This window comes from Aedes aegypti, chromosome 1 (assembly GCF_002204515.2).
Source record: "Aedes aegypti strain LVP_AGWG chromosome 1, AaegL5.0 Primary Assembly, whole genome shotgun sequence".
Taxonomy (NCBI): domain Eukaryota; kingdom Metazoa; phylum Arthropoda; class Insecta; order Diptera; family Culicidae; genus Aedes; species Aedes aegypti.
The window spans coordinates 120,363,234-120,377,700 of record NC_035107.1 but is presented as its reverse complement, the minus strand read 5'-3'; the positions used below and the strand labels follow the sequence as shown (position 1 = coordinate 120,377,700).

The window sequence follows — 14,467 nt, the reverse complement described above, 5'->3', positions numbered from 1 at the left end:
ATCTTTGCGATCAATGTTACCCCGGATTACGGTACCAATCGGTGGAAGAATATCTGAATAAGATCCTGAAATAGTAGGGGAAAAGCACTAATTTTTGACCAACAATGCCAATTTTCGGATTTTAATACAAAGTAGGCCAAATCGTTTGAATGGGTCGAAAATTGGTGCTATTCCTCTATCAGGGAAAATTTTTAGTGTAATTTTTGTGAAAATAATGTGAAAGAGTTGTGTTAGATTTTCAAACTATTTCTCAAAGCAAATTATGGAGAAATTTCTCCGCACATGAAATATCTGATACAAATTCCTGAGAAAACCGTGAGAAACATAAAGAGGAATTTCTGAAGGGATGTCTGAAGTAATCCCTGAAAGTAATCCAGCAGAAACCTCTGAAAAAATCAGTAAAGGTAAAATCAGTCTGAAATGACATCAAATTGCATGACAACTTCGTAGTTGTTCAAAACTTTTTTTGATTGATTCATGAACTCATATTGAAGTTCATTTATTTTATGAACTATACTTTTAATTGATTAATTATTTTAATAATTTGTGTTTTTATGCATTGAAGAAAAAGTCCTCTGGGCTGTCTTGGTTGTGTTATTCGAAAAACTCGTCAAGCCGTTCCCATTGAGGACGTTAGCCAAAATTAAGGACGTTTCAAGTCGTACTATTCCATATGGTTTGCACATCTGATATCTATCCATCTAGTATTCATCGCTATCTTTTCCATGCTCCCTCTTACTTTGAGCAGAACTGACCGATACCTGTGCCGATAAAACAAATTAAATATAACTATCACGGATTGTCAAAGAAATTTCAACTTTTCTTGTGCGGAACAGCATACTTTGCTTAAATGTTTATTTTTGTTTTCAAAATGATCCTATATTTCTGGAGGCAATGGATGTTTTCTAAACAGCTTTTTAACAAGTTGTAAGGAGGACCTTAGTGGGGCCTCCAAATTCCTAGCTTATGCGCCAGACGATCTATGTTCGTCTGCTAGGAATTACAGATCGGATTGCCCAGCTAGCCTAGTTATCCAACCCCACTATCAGACCGACCTCCGAGATTCGATCCCAACAACCTGTCAGACCAGCCAACAATATTCCCAAAGTTTCAATCGAAGTAAGATAGTTCAATTAAAATTAAGTCCAATTATATTAGTAAGGTAAAATTTGAGTGGTAAAAATTTTATTCAGCGAAATTATTCTAAGTTTGCATGCTAGGCGATCGCGTTTTCAAAACATAATTTATTAAATCTTTCAGGGGCATTTCGTTTCTGTCTTGTTCCTAATTGATTGCTTTCGATCGATTTCTACAAAGTGCCTCCTAACAGTGACGTCACGTTTTCTGGGTTTGAATTTCAATTTTGGTTGTGTGATTTGGAGATTCTTATAGGATTTCTCTAGCCTAACAATGGTTTAGCTCTCGGTACGGTTAGAGTATTTTCGCAAGGTGTTCGGTTTCCAATCGGGTACTTACAGTCGATCTGCCGATGCGTCGCCGCCACTCCCCTTCCTCGGGATGGCTTGAGGGGAACAGTGCTTGCTCGAGCAATAGACGATGACCTTCGTGGTGGTGGTGTTTTCCGACGGTTTGCCCCGGCGGAGGGGAGTACCGCCCCCCCGGCGCCGCTGGGTGTTCTCTGAATGTTGGTGGTAGTCAGAGCCGAAGCACGTGTTCAGCGTCGTCGTCGAAGCAATAGCGACGTTGAGCGAAGGGACACCGACGTTGTTGTGTGGCAGGATGACACAGATCTAGACGATGGGAAGCCCGTCAGCAAAAGGATCAATCACGCTGGCGTGGCAATCTTTCCCTTGCTAGACGCTACTTGCAAGAAGTGAGGAACCACCGTGATGGCAGGTGGAAAGGCGAGGCCGAGATTCGTCCGTTGGCCGACGCTCTCCAAGTGGCCTATGACGGCGCGGCGCCACAAGACGATAGGGCGCACCCAGGCGGACTGATCCAGCTTCCTTCCACTACATCCACCGAATTGCTCTTTAACGGTGGGGTGCCGTATCTTGGATAACCCCAAATCGGCTGACCGCCGGCGCACACGAGCTGTATCACATGAATTCACATTAGAACAACCTTGACTTCAATGCACATGTACCCAATTACCTTTCGATTCTTCCCTTTTTCCACAATGTTGTATTTTCTCCAGTTTTCCTCACGATTCACTTTAGTTGTTACCTAATCTATTAAATTAACTTGTTACAATCTCGATTATGTTTTAATGATTTGCCACTTACTAATGATCGGTTTTGATTCTCACACGACTCACGTTTTGATCAATTTAGGAAACGTAAAGGTAGCAAACCTCTGAAAAACTAATAAATCATTTAGAATCACTATTCAATTATATAAAAACTTTTTCATACTAGATTAACAATATTATTCGCTCACGATCTCACTTCACTGAATATAACTTTTACTGTCTTTCTGACTCGGCGGTCCAGCAAGGAAAGACCGAGTATGTATTCCGTCCCCTATAGGAGACCTCCTATTTCTATTATTCAGTGATATTCTAATACGTAATATAATTTCCGGTTTCTTGATTCATTACCGTGAAGGCCCCATACTCTGCGCAGTTAAGGATTTTCAATTTTCAAATAGCTGTAATTAATTGAAAACAAAACACAATATTCTGAAATTTTGGAAGCAAATACTTATTGATCTTATGTATAAGGAAAAAATATAAAAGCTTCACTAAGTAATGATTTTTATAGCAAATTTTTAATTTTTCTCAAGGGTGTTCGTGTTCCTAACTCTGCGCATTCAATTTTGCAATGCTCCTTATTCTGCGCATTTAGGTTCCTAACTCTGCGCACTCGATAAATTCTTTATAACAGTTGAAGTATTTTACTAAAAGCATTACTAGCATTTAAACTCCGAATTAATCTTCATTTTCTTGCTCTATACGGCTTTACGTCCCCAGTGGAGCGTGAAATGTCTCTAACACAAGTTTACTAAGTGAAGTGAATTTTATCTATTATTCAATTGAATGCCATTAAGTGCAACTCTCAAAACAATCGAAATCATCATATGTTTTCCAAAACATCTATTTAACTTAGGTTTCTAAAATCTAAACCAACTATTAAACCTCGATGTTCCATTACTCGATATTGACTCATGAAACTATACAAAAAATCAGAATTATTTTATTGCATTCAATGCATTCAATGCAGCATTCAAAAATTACGTCCATCGTTCAGGAGAGGAGGAGTCTACGAAAATGTGACAATGTATTCATTAGGTACTGTAAAAATCGCGACAGGGGATTGAGGGGACGGAGTGTAGAAATCCTTAAAATATGATGGACGTCATTTTTTAATCTTCCCTTACTATGATGGTCCCATCAAACAATTTTCCAAAGCATTTCTATTCCATATCTCGATGGTGTCGACAAGTCGATGGTTCCCTTTAATATCGACATCTGGAGGGTTGATAGTATGTTGAAAATAACGTTTTATACCTGCTGCGCATAGTAAGGAACATAGTTGAAAAATGGTTCCTTACTATGCGCACTTAAGAAGAATAAGAAAATGAAGAGAAAATAAGTTGCACTTCACCAGTGATGATTGCTCGATAAATAAACTAGTGCCTACGTACTAAAAATCTGAAATATATTCTCTTTAATTTGCTTAAAATGACTTGAGTGATGAGGTACTCCCTTAGCATTTTTGCTAACGGGCAGCCAATTTGGACGTTTTTCAATATTTTTAAAGCTATTTTATTTTTTATTAAAGTAATAAACGTAAATCTGTCAAGAAAATTCTTCGCGTACTTTTTTATTACTATTGTAGCAATATATGAAAAATAAATTTTGAACAAAAATGTAAGTATTTTACCAGATTTTGATGGATTTTGGTGAAAGTGCGCAGAGTTAGGAGCTGCGCAGAGTTAGGGGCCTTCACGGTATTATTTGTAATGAATTTTCTTTCTGGGTTGATCGAGTAGCTAGCCTTATTCAACACTTATTTATTCACCCAATTAGCAAACTGACCGCACTGCTTGATTCGAGCACTTGCATTTTATAGGTAAAACTTATCGTTTTTCTTTGAAACGATCGTTGCTCGTTTCAAAGTATTGAGAAAACATAAGTTTTAATGTATCTGATAACTTTTCTTATGTTAGTAATTTATACTTTGCATACGGAACACAAAAGAATTTTGAATATTTTGTCCATTTTCGAAAATTCGGCAATAGTGTGGCCTCTTTTGTAATGCTTATTTATTGCTGAACTTTGGATCAACTTTTCTAATAATTTACCGATGTTGAATTAGGATTTTATAAAAAAAACTTATTCGGCTTTTGAACATGAAAATGTTGAACATTTGGAAATAGCTGAAGTGCGAGGCATTACAACGTTAATTCATCATCTAAACATTCCTCTATACACACATACAATTGTTTGATGGAATATTGGCTTTTCAATTTGAGAAGGCATGTCTTGTTCAGCTGATTAGTAAAACAATCTTGACTTGTCGAATGAGAATCTTGGGAAACGTTTATTAAGTGGTGATTAAACTTTTATTCACTCCATTACATAACGCTGATCAGTGACAGTTTGTATTCAAAGAGCAGCTTCTCAGCTCCTTATAGGGAAATTTTTTATTCAGCTGTCATTACCATTATTATACACAATAGTAGTTTTTAACAGTGGGATTGTCCCTATTTGAAATTTCGAAAGGGACACGGAAAACAAAATACACCCAAAATTTTAGTTTAAACCAAGGCGTGTGACAAAATTCCAAAACCCGGAAAATAATGTTTTGTGGACTTCAACCAACGAACAGCATTTGAAAATTGAGTAAACATGTATTTTGGCCTAAACTTAAGCGTTTGGTACTTGAATGGGGACAGGGATTTAGGACGCTATTGGAACACAATTTTAAACTTATGATCGAAATTAGAGTTGAATCGGTCATTTTTTACTCCTACATTGTCAACTTTATGTAGAAATCAGCCTCGGTAACTGATATACATTTACTCGACTTGTTTTTACGGACCATATTCTGATATATTTGCAATAATATTAGTCAATCTAATGTACCATGTGATGAAAAATTGTGTAATTGCCATCCTCACTTATTGCAGTCATATTTCAGTAAGGAAATAAATCAACGACATGGAACTCTCTGTCACCACAAGTAGCAGGTGGCAGTGTAAGCAGGTGGTGAACGTACAAAAAATCCCAACCAACCAAACAAATCTCCCACACTCGAATACGAATTAGCACCACCACCAAATCATCTGAAAGTACTCGCAGATTGGCACTCATCCGTGGCCGCATAAGCGTGTGTTGATGACGAGGATGCTCTTTCGACTGCTGACTGACTGACGATGCAGCCAAGTGTGGTGTGTTCAAGTGCCGCGAAATAAATTTAAGCGCCATTTCCAACATAGGTACAGTGATGGACAAGATCATAAGCCCAGCGTTCGATTTCTATATATAACCATACAGTTTAACGGCTGGAAACTAAGTTCCTAGTGGGCCTCAATTTCTAGTGCATTGAACTGCAAAATTTTCGTATGCCCAATATTTCCTTTTATTTTAAGAACTATTTTAGAAGTTTCACTCAACAAAATTAGAAATTTCAAAAAATCAACGTGCTTGCGTTCCTTCTATGAAAATTATATGTCAGATTCTGGAAAAAAACAAATGAAACGTTTTCTGAATTAAGTAACAAACATTTTGAAATTAAAATCTTTCAATCGGACCCTGACACTGAGCACTTTAGGAAATTATCTAAAATTTTGAAAAAAAAAACCTGAAAAGCCAATTCCGGCACTGAAAGAGGAAAACAAATTACAGGTATGTTCCGTTTTTATCAACACGATCGGCAATTTTCAGTTGATACAAACGGAATACTTTTCTTAGACAAAATATTTTACAAATTTTAAAACAAAATTGCTGTTTTGCCATGATAATACATAATTTCATCATATAAATGCACAGTATTGATGTTTCAGAGCTGTGATTGGTATTAAGATTGTTTATTCGTATAATATCGTAAATAAAGTCGATTGCAGACTCCAATCAATCAATATGATTATTTGTTATGCGATAAATCTTTAATAGTTTAAGTTTTGTTGGTTAGATATTCATTGTATTTAATATGGAATATTAAACCGATTATTACATAAATGTGCTTTACATAATAAGATGCGTCATATTTGTAAAATTAACTACAAGGAAGTGATGATTGTCTTTTTTTTTCAAAAAATGACACGAAACAATTTCTTTTCTTCTGTTTATGCTCATCCTTTTTCTTTTAATAAGAACAGTAATATAAGTAAAAGGGGTTTCCTCAGTTGGGATGTAATACCATACAGACATTACATCCCAACTGAGGAATAGCCTTTTCTCACCTTCTGTTCTTATAAACACTTCCGCAGTTATCAACTGAGAATTTTTTTTTTTGTATTTTGTTAAGGTACATTTTGCACACATTTGCACACAGTCCGATTGGTGATTAAATGTGGGGATATGTTGCGATAGTTTTGCAAGCTTATATGAATAATAACGGTATCCTGTGCTTTTAATTATCAAAATCTATTCTTTAGAATGATTGGGTGATTTTTCTTCACTATCACTACCAACTTCGACTGGAATGCACCTAGGGGGTGCGGACTCTTTAGGTTAGGTTGTTCAAATTGAACACAATCTTTTCCACGAGTGCTAACCGTTGTGTGTTTGCTTGTCTCGTAGGAATCTACAATCAAAATGCACACTTAAAATACTTCGCAAAAAGCTCCTTCAGTTCAATGCAGGAAATGAACCCAATGAATAGACTTAATGTTACTAGATTTTTACTTAAAGTTATATAGAAACATATTTTGAGCAGTTGTACAATACTCATGCATAATATGGACCAAGCATAATAATTATTTGACAGTTGGCGGTATTGGTGTTACATAAATTGTATAACAATTTTTAACGTGTCGAAATCACGACCGTACATTTCTAAGCGTACTCTGATCATTTTCATGAAAATTTTAGTTTGACAGCAGCCTGGCTGCTTGTAGATTTTCTGTTCGCATCCTCCAGGGATGCATTAATCGCCGTTATAGAACAGCGTCACCTTCACCGTTTAGCTCTGCAATGAATCACGAATTAGCTAGCACTAACCTAAAGTCCTTCTATTTTGTTTGGTAAAACGATATTGAATAGGTTTTTCAAGAACACAAAAGTGTACAAACTCCAGAATAAGCATAACCAAAATAGAACTTTTGGTTAGAATCTCTTTTGCTAAGGTTTATGAATAAGCGTAAGGTAGTTGGTATAAGATCTAAGAAATCAGAAATCTAAGGAAGATGCAGAACAGAGCAAAATTCAATAACAAAAGTGCCATAACAACTCCGCGAGTGCTGTTTTGTTGGGGCGGGACACTCAAGTGTTCTTTCAAAGTGTGGGTAAATTTTGACCTTAGCAACAAGAGAGAAAGAGTACCAGAAAAAAATCCTCGTACTTTTTTGCACTCTCATTCGAATCGTATGAGGTTCTTTGTTGGAAATGTTGAGTGCAATTTTTACTCCTCAATAAAACATCAAAATCGCCCCATTTTCGCATTTTTGCTAAGACGTAGCCAGAGCAACTCTCGAATGTTGAAAGATGCATCAATCTTGTCCATCCATGCTAAATTTGAAAACTTCAATTGATTAGCGAAAAGGAAGGAATCAAACCTTATTCAATCGTATATGACTTGACACCTTCTATGTATCGTAGGTGATCAACACCAACATAATGTCGAAAATTCAACCCTGAGGCTATTGAAAAACATTTAAATTGCTACAAATAAGTTTTCAGTTTATATTCCAAGCATTTTAAAAAAATAATAAAAAAACATTTTTTTGTGTTGATAAAAACGGAATAATTTGTTGACGAAATCGGAACGTGACAAAATCGGAACGTGATAAAAACGGAACATACCTGTATTACTAACTGATTGCGAAACAGCTCGAAAATTTGTTATGCAGTTTGAATTCGCGCACAATTTCAATTTAGGAATCACAAGTCCAATTGAAAATCAGGTTACTCAGGATTTTGAAATCATTCTAAATTAAAAGTAAGTTTTCGACCATTCTTTTGTGACTGATTTGGAGGAAGTGTGAACTACTATTAAAACATTAAAAATATGAAAGCTCTTGGCGATAACGAATTTATTACATTCTCATAAAGAAACATTCAGAAAGAAACTTATCATTCTTGGTTGATATATTTAATAAATGTTTGCAGTTGGCATATTTTCCTGACAAATAAAAATATGTAAAATCGCTGCTCAGCGCCGTTATGCTGTAATTTCTATTGTAAAAAGAAAATGTCTAGGTTGTGTTAATTTTAAAACCAGGCAAAAATCGTTCCAACAAATCTGAAATGGAATATTTCTCCTAATGCTTCCAAAACTCAACTTATAATATTCCCACATCTTTCAACTTAATCTTTGAAATGATACTAACAAAAGAACGAAAAAAGAAATTGCATAATTGCTACTTATCAAAGTTGAGCAACATAGGTTTACTATAAACCAATTTACATGTATTTAAACTTGAATGTTTTCTTTAGAAATCTCTGTGTGGTCGTATAAATCTGTCCGGTACTGTAAATGACGGTTGTCGAAAAATGTGCATCTATTTTCGTCCCAGCCAGACGGATTCCCATCCGACCGGAATTTGGTGAGGGTTGGCAGGTGTTGGGGAAGGTCCGGCGGTTTTGCGATGACCAGCCTTCTTTTAAATAAGCATTTGTCTTGCGAGCGCAGAGATTCGACACCGGAAAGTGGTGCTGTGGCCAAAGTTTATGCGGGTTGCAGAAAATATGTGCAAGATTCACAATTTTTCCATACACACCCGATTCTGTTTTTACACTGATTTTTTTTTACACGGCCGTGTAAAAAAAGTTACCATACATTTTTTTCCACCAAAACCTTATTTTTGCATGAAACGTCGAGAAATGGTGTTACTTTTTTGCACGGTTTTTGAAATTTTGAACTGAAAACTTTTTTTGCACGGTACGCATCCCCCGTGCAAAAACAGAATCGGGTGTAATCCAACTTTAAATCGAAAAATGGAATGTAAAAGTGAAATATATTAAATATTTACTGAGGCATCTGTACCAGTAGGTATGTTTCTTCTTCTTGGCATTAACGTCCCCACTGGGACAAAGCCGGCTACTCAGCGTAGTGTTCTAATGAGCACTTCCACAGTTATTAACCAGTAGGTATGCGCCATGTTTTTAATTTCGATTCCTGAATTTTTTTTTTTTTTTTTTTTAATTTCTTTATTAGTATCATTCCAAACATTACATTCATTTCTTATATTTAGGTGTTGTGTGTTATTTGACAACACTATCATCCTAATTTGGTAAAACAAATTTAAGATTTTATTAACATTTTGTTAACAACATATTACATTTCATTTGCCGTAGCAGTTCAGTTTTTTTACAGGTGAGTTGATTTCACCTGCTTATAAGAGAAAAAAAAACGTTTTTAATATACTTAACCTAACTTAACCTAAACATATAACGCATTAATCGTGGCAATAGAAGATTGTAACGATTTTTGCCTGAAATTATTAATGATTGTATTTGACATTTGTTCCAATGTTTCAACATTGGATATTCTATGTAACTCATTGGTACTATACCAGGGAGGAAGCTTCAGAATCATTTTCAAAATTTTATTTTGAATCGATTCCTGAATTCGTCACTCACGTTGCAACGCGTTGAGCGTTGGCAAACAGAGAAACACCATGACGAAATAAGGGGTAGGGGAAAGTGGGGCAGTTTGGCCACCTTAAGAAAAAGTCGATAAAAGTGATGAAAATATTATGGAAACTTTGGATTTTTGCATGATTTCCAACATTTCTTAGATCAATACACGATTCCCGTTGTCTTATAAAATTCCCGAACCAATGAGAGATTTTTCAAAATTTGTCATTTTTTGAGTCGATTTTTTACCTATGGGGTGAAATGAGCACCATATTTTTGGTTGTAAAATTATTTCATATAATCTAAAAATTTTATTTATTTTTTTCACTACACTTGAAAGTTATTAGTATTTATAAACACTCCGTGCAAAAAGATTAAATTTAAAAACACATTCTAACAGTCAAATTTCATCATTCTAAAATGGTGAAATTTGAAAGAGCCATTCGGGGCAATATGGGCAGTTATTTTGAATTTCTTTTTTTTTTTTCTTTGAGTTTAGAACACTGGCTTGTAGCATGTCTATTGCTTCATTTCCTTGTCAGCTTTAGGGTTGCATGTTATCTCAGATGAAATTTCAAGAATTTATGCAGTTTTCAAGGGGTGCTCATTTCACCCCATTGGCCAAATCGCCCCGACTACCCCTAAAGGAGTAAAATACTTTGAAGGGATATGATTTAAGTCTATTATTTGTTCAACATACTTTGAGGTTTAGAGATTGTTGCCACATGATTTCAATGTGATATGATAAACACTAAACGATTTAGGACTAATTATTCCGTAATACTGTTTATAATCCGGGGTGGAAAATACCGGTACATCTACCACAGCTTCACATTTGGCCGAAATCGGTATTGAAGCATATATTTAGTCAATTTCTTATACCTTGTAGAAAATTTCAAAGATAATCTGTAAAGGTTTATTTATCTGTGATTTTTTTTTGTAAAGTCGTTGAACAAATCAATATTGACTGCTATTTAAACATTTGAAAATAGAATATCCTAACGCTACGGTATATAAAAACCCAGGAGCAACAACAAATTCTGCAAATTAAAATATTCTAAACTTAAGATTTTACACAAGATTATTCGGTACTTTACAAATCGTGCTAGACAGTTTGAACATCAAGGTTGACGTTTCCGTGTTTGCATTTGTTTACATCGGTGAAGGACCAGTGCATACAAGGGGCTGTTATTTCCGTACAACAACTGTCAAAGTGCTTCAAGATCAGCTTATTTGAAACGTATCGTGAAAAGGCCTATAAAAAGGAATCTTAAGTGTCATATTTCGTTAAAAAAGTTTTATCTTTAATGATTTTCTGTACTGCTTCAAGAAAAAAAGCTACTTAAAAATTATCATCATTTTTCATCCTGCTCCAATTAAAATTTTGTCGGTCTCTATTTGCCATAGCGAAAAACTTTTTACAGCCTGAATTGTTTATTCAAAAGTAAAAATTTCATAGAGGACTGTGGGACAATTCAATGGAGACGCATGGTGATACTTCGCTGTATTATGCAAAACTCATAAGTTACTGGTTTTCGTAAACTCTCCAGACTAGATGGAAACTCTTTAAAAAAATGTAGATAAATGTATTGAAATTCAGGCACCTGTTCAGCAGAGATGTAGCCCTAAGTCAAAGCAGGAAAACATCACGCGAAATGGTTGAGAACCCATATTCTGCAGAGAATCCACACGAAGTCAACTGTAACTGTTCTTGGATGCTTGCACCGCTTCTAAATGCTACAATCATCCGTAACCGTAACTAATGTTTACCGAGTGGTGTAAAACGACCGTCGCGGAAGCCTATTTACCCTGTTTACACTTTGTGTGTGAGTAAACAATTGCGATTGCTATACGGCTACTGTAGTCGTACCTTCTGTACGTTTCCTACGTGTGGGGCATATTTGGGAATTCAAAAACTACACCTGGTTCAGTTATGTACCTACGAACGAACTGGGTCTACTCCGCAACATATTTGTGCACCACGTGCAAATATCTTTCCAATTAATTGCTCGTAAAGTGCGCTCAATAGAGAAACGATTGATCCCGAGCCCAACACTCGCTGTTCCGTGGCATGTATGCCGAGCAGCTAAAGGGATAGTCTCTTCTCGTCCATGGGAAACTACTCTATGACTAAACATACTAGCAAACGTTGAAATTCTATATCTTTAAGCGCGGTCGCCTATGAACTAACTTTCATTTGCTCATTTGGGAGTGTGCCATCGACGAACTCAGGTTGATTTTAGGATTCGGTTGGATCCATTGAAAACACCCCGAATGGTAGGTAGGTACATCGAGGTGATTGGAAGTTTTTCTAAGCAACGAAACGGTGATTCCTGGAACGTTCATCATTCAATACCCTGATAGCCTTACATTTTTTTCCTCTTCTAGAAATCCATCTAGAAATGTACGATTGATTTGGTCTTAACCGACTCTAGTCATCTTTGTAGCCAACTAATTACTCATGCTGATTTTGATTCTGTCCCTTTCCCATCCCTGTCCTGCAGGAGCATTGCAATTCCAAAATGTGAAGTAAAATTTGAATCCGTGATTATCCGTGATAATCCGTGATTATTAAACTCTTGATCCGTCTTAAAAACGTGAGGAGAAGGCAATTTCAACGCACTCGCGATCCTGCAATGAAAATTATATCGCAGGATTTGCAGAAAGAAATCAAGAAACGTTTTGCACAATTAAGAAACAAAAATTATGAAAATTAGAATTTTTCTAAGCTCTTCTGGAAATTATCTAAAATCTTGAAAACAAACTCAGAAGCTAATACCGGCATTGAAGGAGGAAAACAAATTATTTCTAACTAATTGTGAAAAAAGCTCAAAAACTTGCTGTGCAGTTTGAAAGTGCGCACAATTTAAATTTAGGACTTACTATTCCAATTGAAAATTAAGTTACTCAGAACTTCGAAAATATCCTCAATCAAGAGAAATTGACCTCAAAGGATTCACAACTATGGGACGTCTGCAAGGCAATCGTATTTCAAAGGACACAATTTTGATCTTTGAAGCCCTCCACAATTACCAAAAAAAATTGCTCACATTTCTCACAAATAATTTCATTTTTTTTTTTATTTTGAGATTATGCCTATCGTACTTATGCCTAACTTCCTTATGCCTAACGTCGTGCACCCGTCTGAATCACCACGCAGTACTTTTTAAGGTAATAATCGATGGACGAAGAAATGCCCATCAGCAGGATAGGTGGCCTCATCATAAAGACAACTACTATGGTGTGATTTGAAAATCAAAGTGTCAAGATTCTTAACTCAAGGAAAATATAGACTCCCGGCTAATTTTCTAGAAGAATTCAGATGAATATTCCGCTGACTTTTCCAAAGGAAAATATAAAAATTTTGTAGAAAAAGTTTTGGAGAAGATTCTGGCAAAACTTAGAAAACTACTTTGGGACGAATTGTTTGCCCGAAACATTTTATTTAATTTTGGCGAAAACAATAACCAATATCTGAAGGATCTTCTGAATAAATTATTAGTAAACTTTCTGCAGTAATCTACGGCAGAACCCTAAACCTGAAGGAAAAAACATAGTCGAACCTCCTCCGGTCTGGAAGATAAGCATTAGGAACAACATTAAAAAAAGGAAAGGGTTAGTCAGAAACTCATTCAGGTCGTCCAGGAGCAAGTACTAGTTTCCTTAGAAATCACTTAAGTTGTAATTCATTAGATATACAAATAAACTTTAAATTTTTCCATTGATTTACCATTGACACTGTTTTTTTCACACGACGTTGGTTAACTATATTTAGGTGAAATCTCCAGTTCGACATCTTTTTGACAATCAACTCTTATCATGGGCAGATAACTGTTAAGAAATATTTCAAATTACTGCAGTGCTCTACATTCTCAATTCACCCAATATGTAGATGAGTTAATATACACATAGAACGTATTTCCATTTCCAGTCATTTTTATGATCAATACTTGTAGTTTTGAAGTCACTTTTAGCTCACTATTTGGACACTATTTTGATCATTTTTATTATTAAAGTCACTATTATTTTACTGTCTGCAAGAGGATGTACATTTCAAGAACATACATTAAATGCAATAATAGCGCTCAGAACTGTCATTCATAAAAAGTTTAAAAGTTGCAATATGAAAAAGTATATTTAAAATTGAAACTAAGGTGGCGTTGCATGCTAGTCCGTTGTCTAGTGTGGTGCTTCCTTCAAAGGGCAACTAGCCCACTGGAAGCATTAACGTGTAGTGTCTTTAATTAAGTTAATCTAAAATTTTAAGGTGAAACACTTTGGAATCAACTTCTAAGATTGCATTGAAACTTCAAAGGCACAAATCTCGCAAAGAAAGCATCCCACAACAGTGCACTTTTTATTTTGGCTTTGTGCACTAGCCGAAAGCTTAAAATAAGAAGATCAGAAACGTTTGCCAACTATTTCTCCAGTTTAGTGCCTTTGAAAATGTGAGTAGGGGGACAAGTCGGCCATTGTGCCGGCCATCTTTGGATTCCGAGATGTTTCACCTTAACATGAAAATATAAGGCATCAATCTAGTGATGTCCAAAATATTTCATTGTTTTTGTTCAGTCGATATTTGGTTTGCATGGATGAATACATACTTGCAGGCGTATTTCGTGGATATGATGATATTTGCTTGAATCAAATGAAATTATTGATTATCACTGTATATTAGAGTGATCACTGTACATTAGAGTGATTAGAGTGTATATCACTGTACATTAGAGTGATGCAAATTTTTAAATTTTAGCTTCCCTA

The 14,467-nt window shown here is 35.5% G+C and overlaps 1 long non-coding RNA gene across 1 annotated transcript; it reads right to left on the bottom strand.

The window, feature by feature from the left end:
* Positions 1-1,133: 1,133 nt before the first annotated feature.
* On the bottom strand, positions 1,134-2,539 carry LOC110676876. The gene is made up of 4 exons (XR_002500795.1): positions 2,376-2,539; positions 2,247-2,324; positions 2,116-2,192; positions 1,134-2,055 (listed from the first exon to the last, which is right to left on the bottom strand). It is a non-coding gene; the product is annotated as an uncharacterized LOC110676876 (long non-coding RNA).
* Between the last annotated feature and the right edge of the window lie 11,928 nt (positions 2,540-14,467).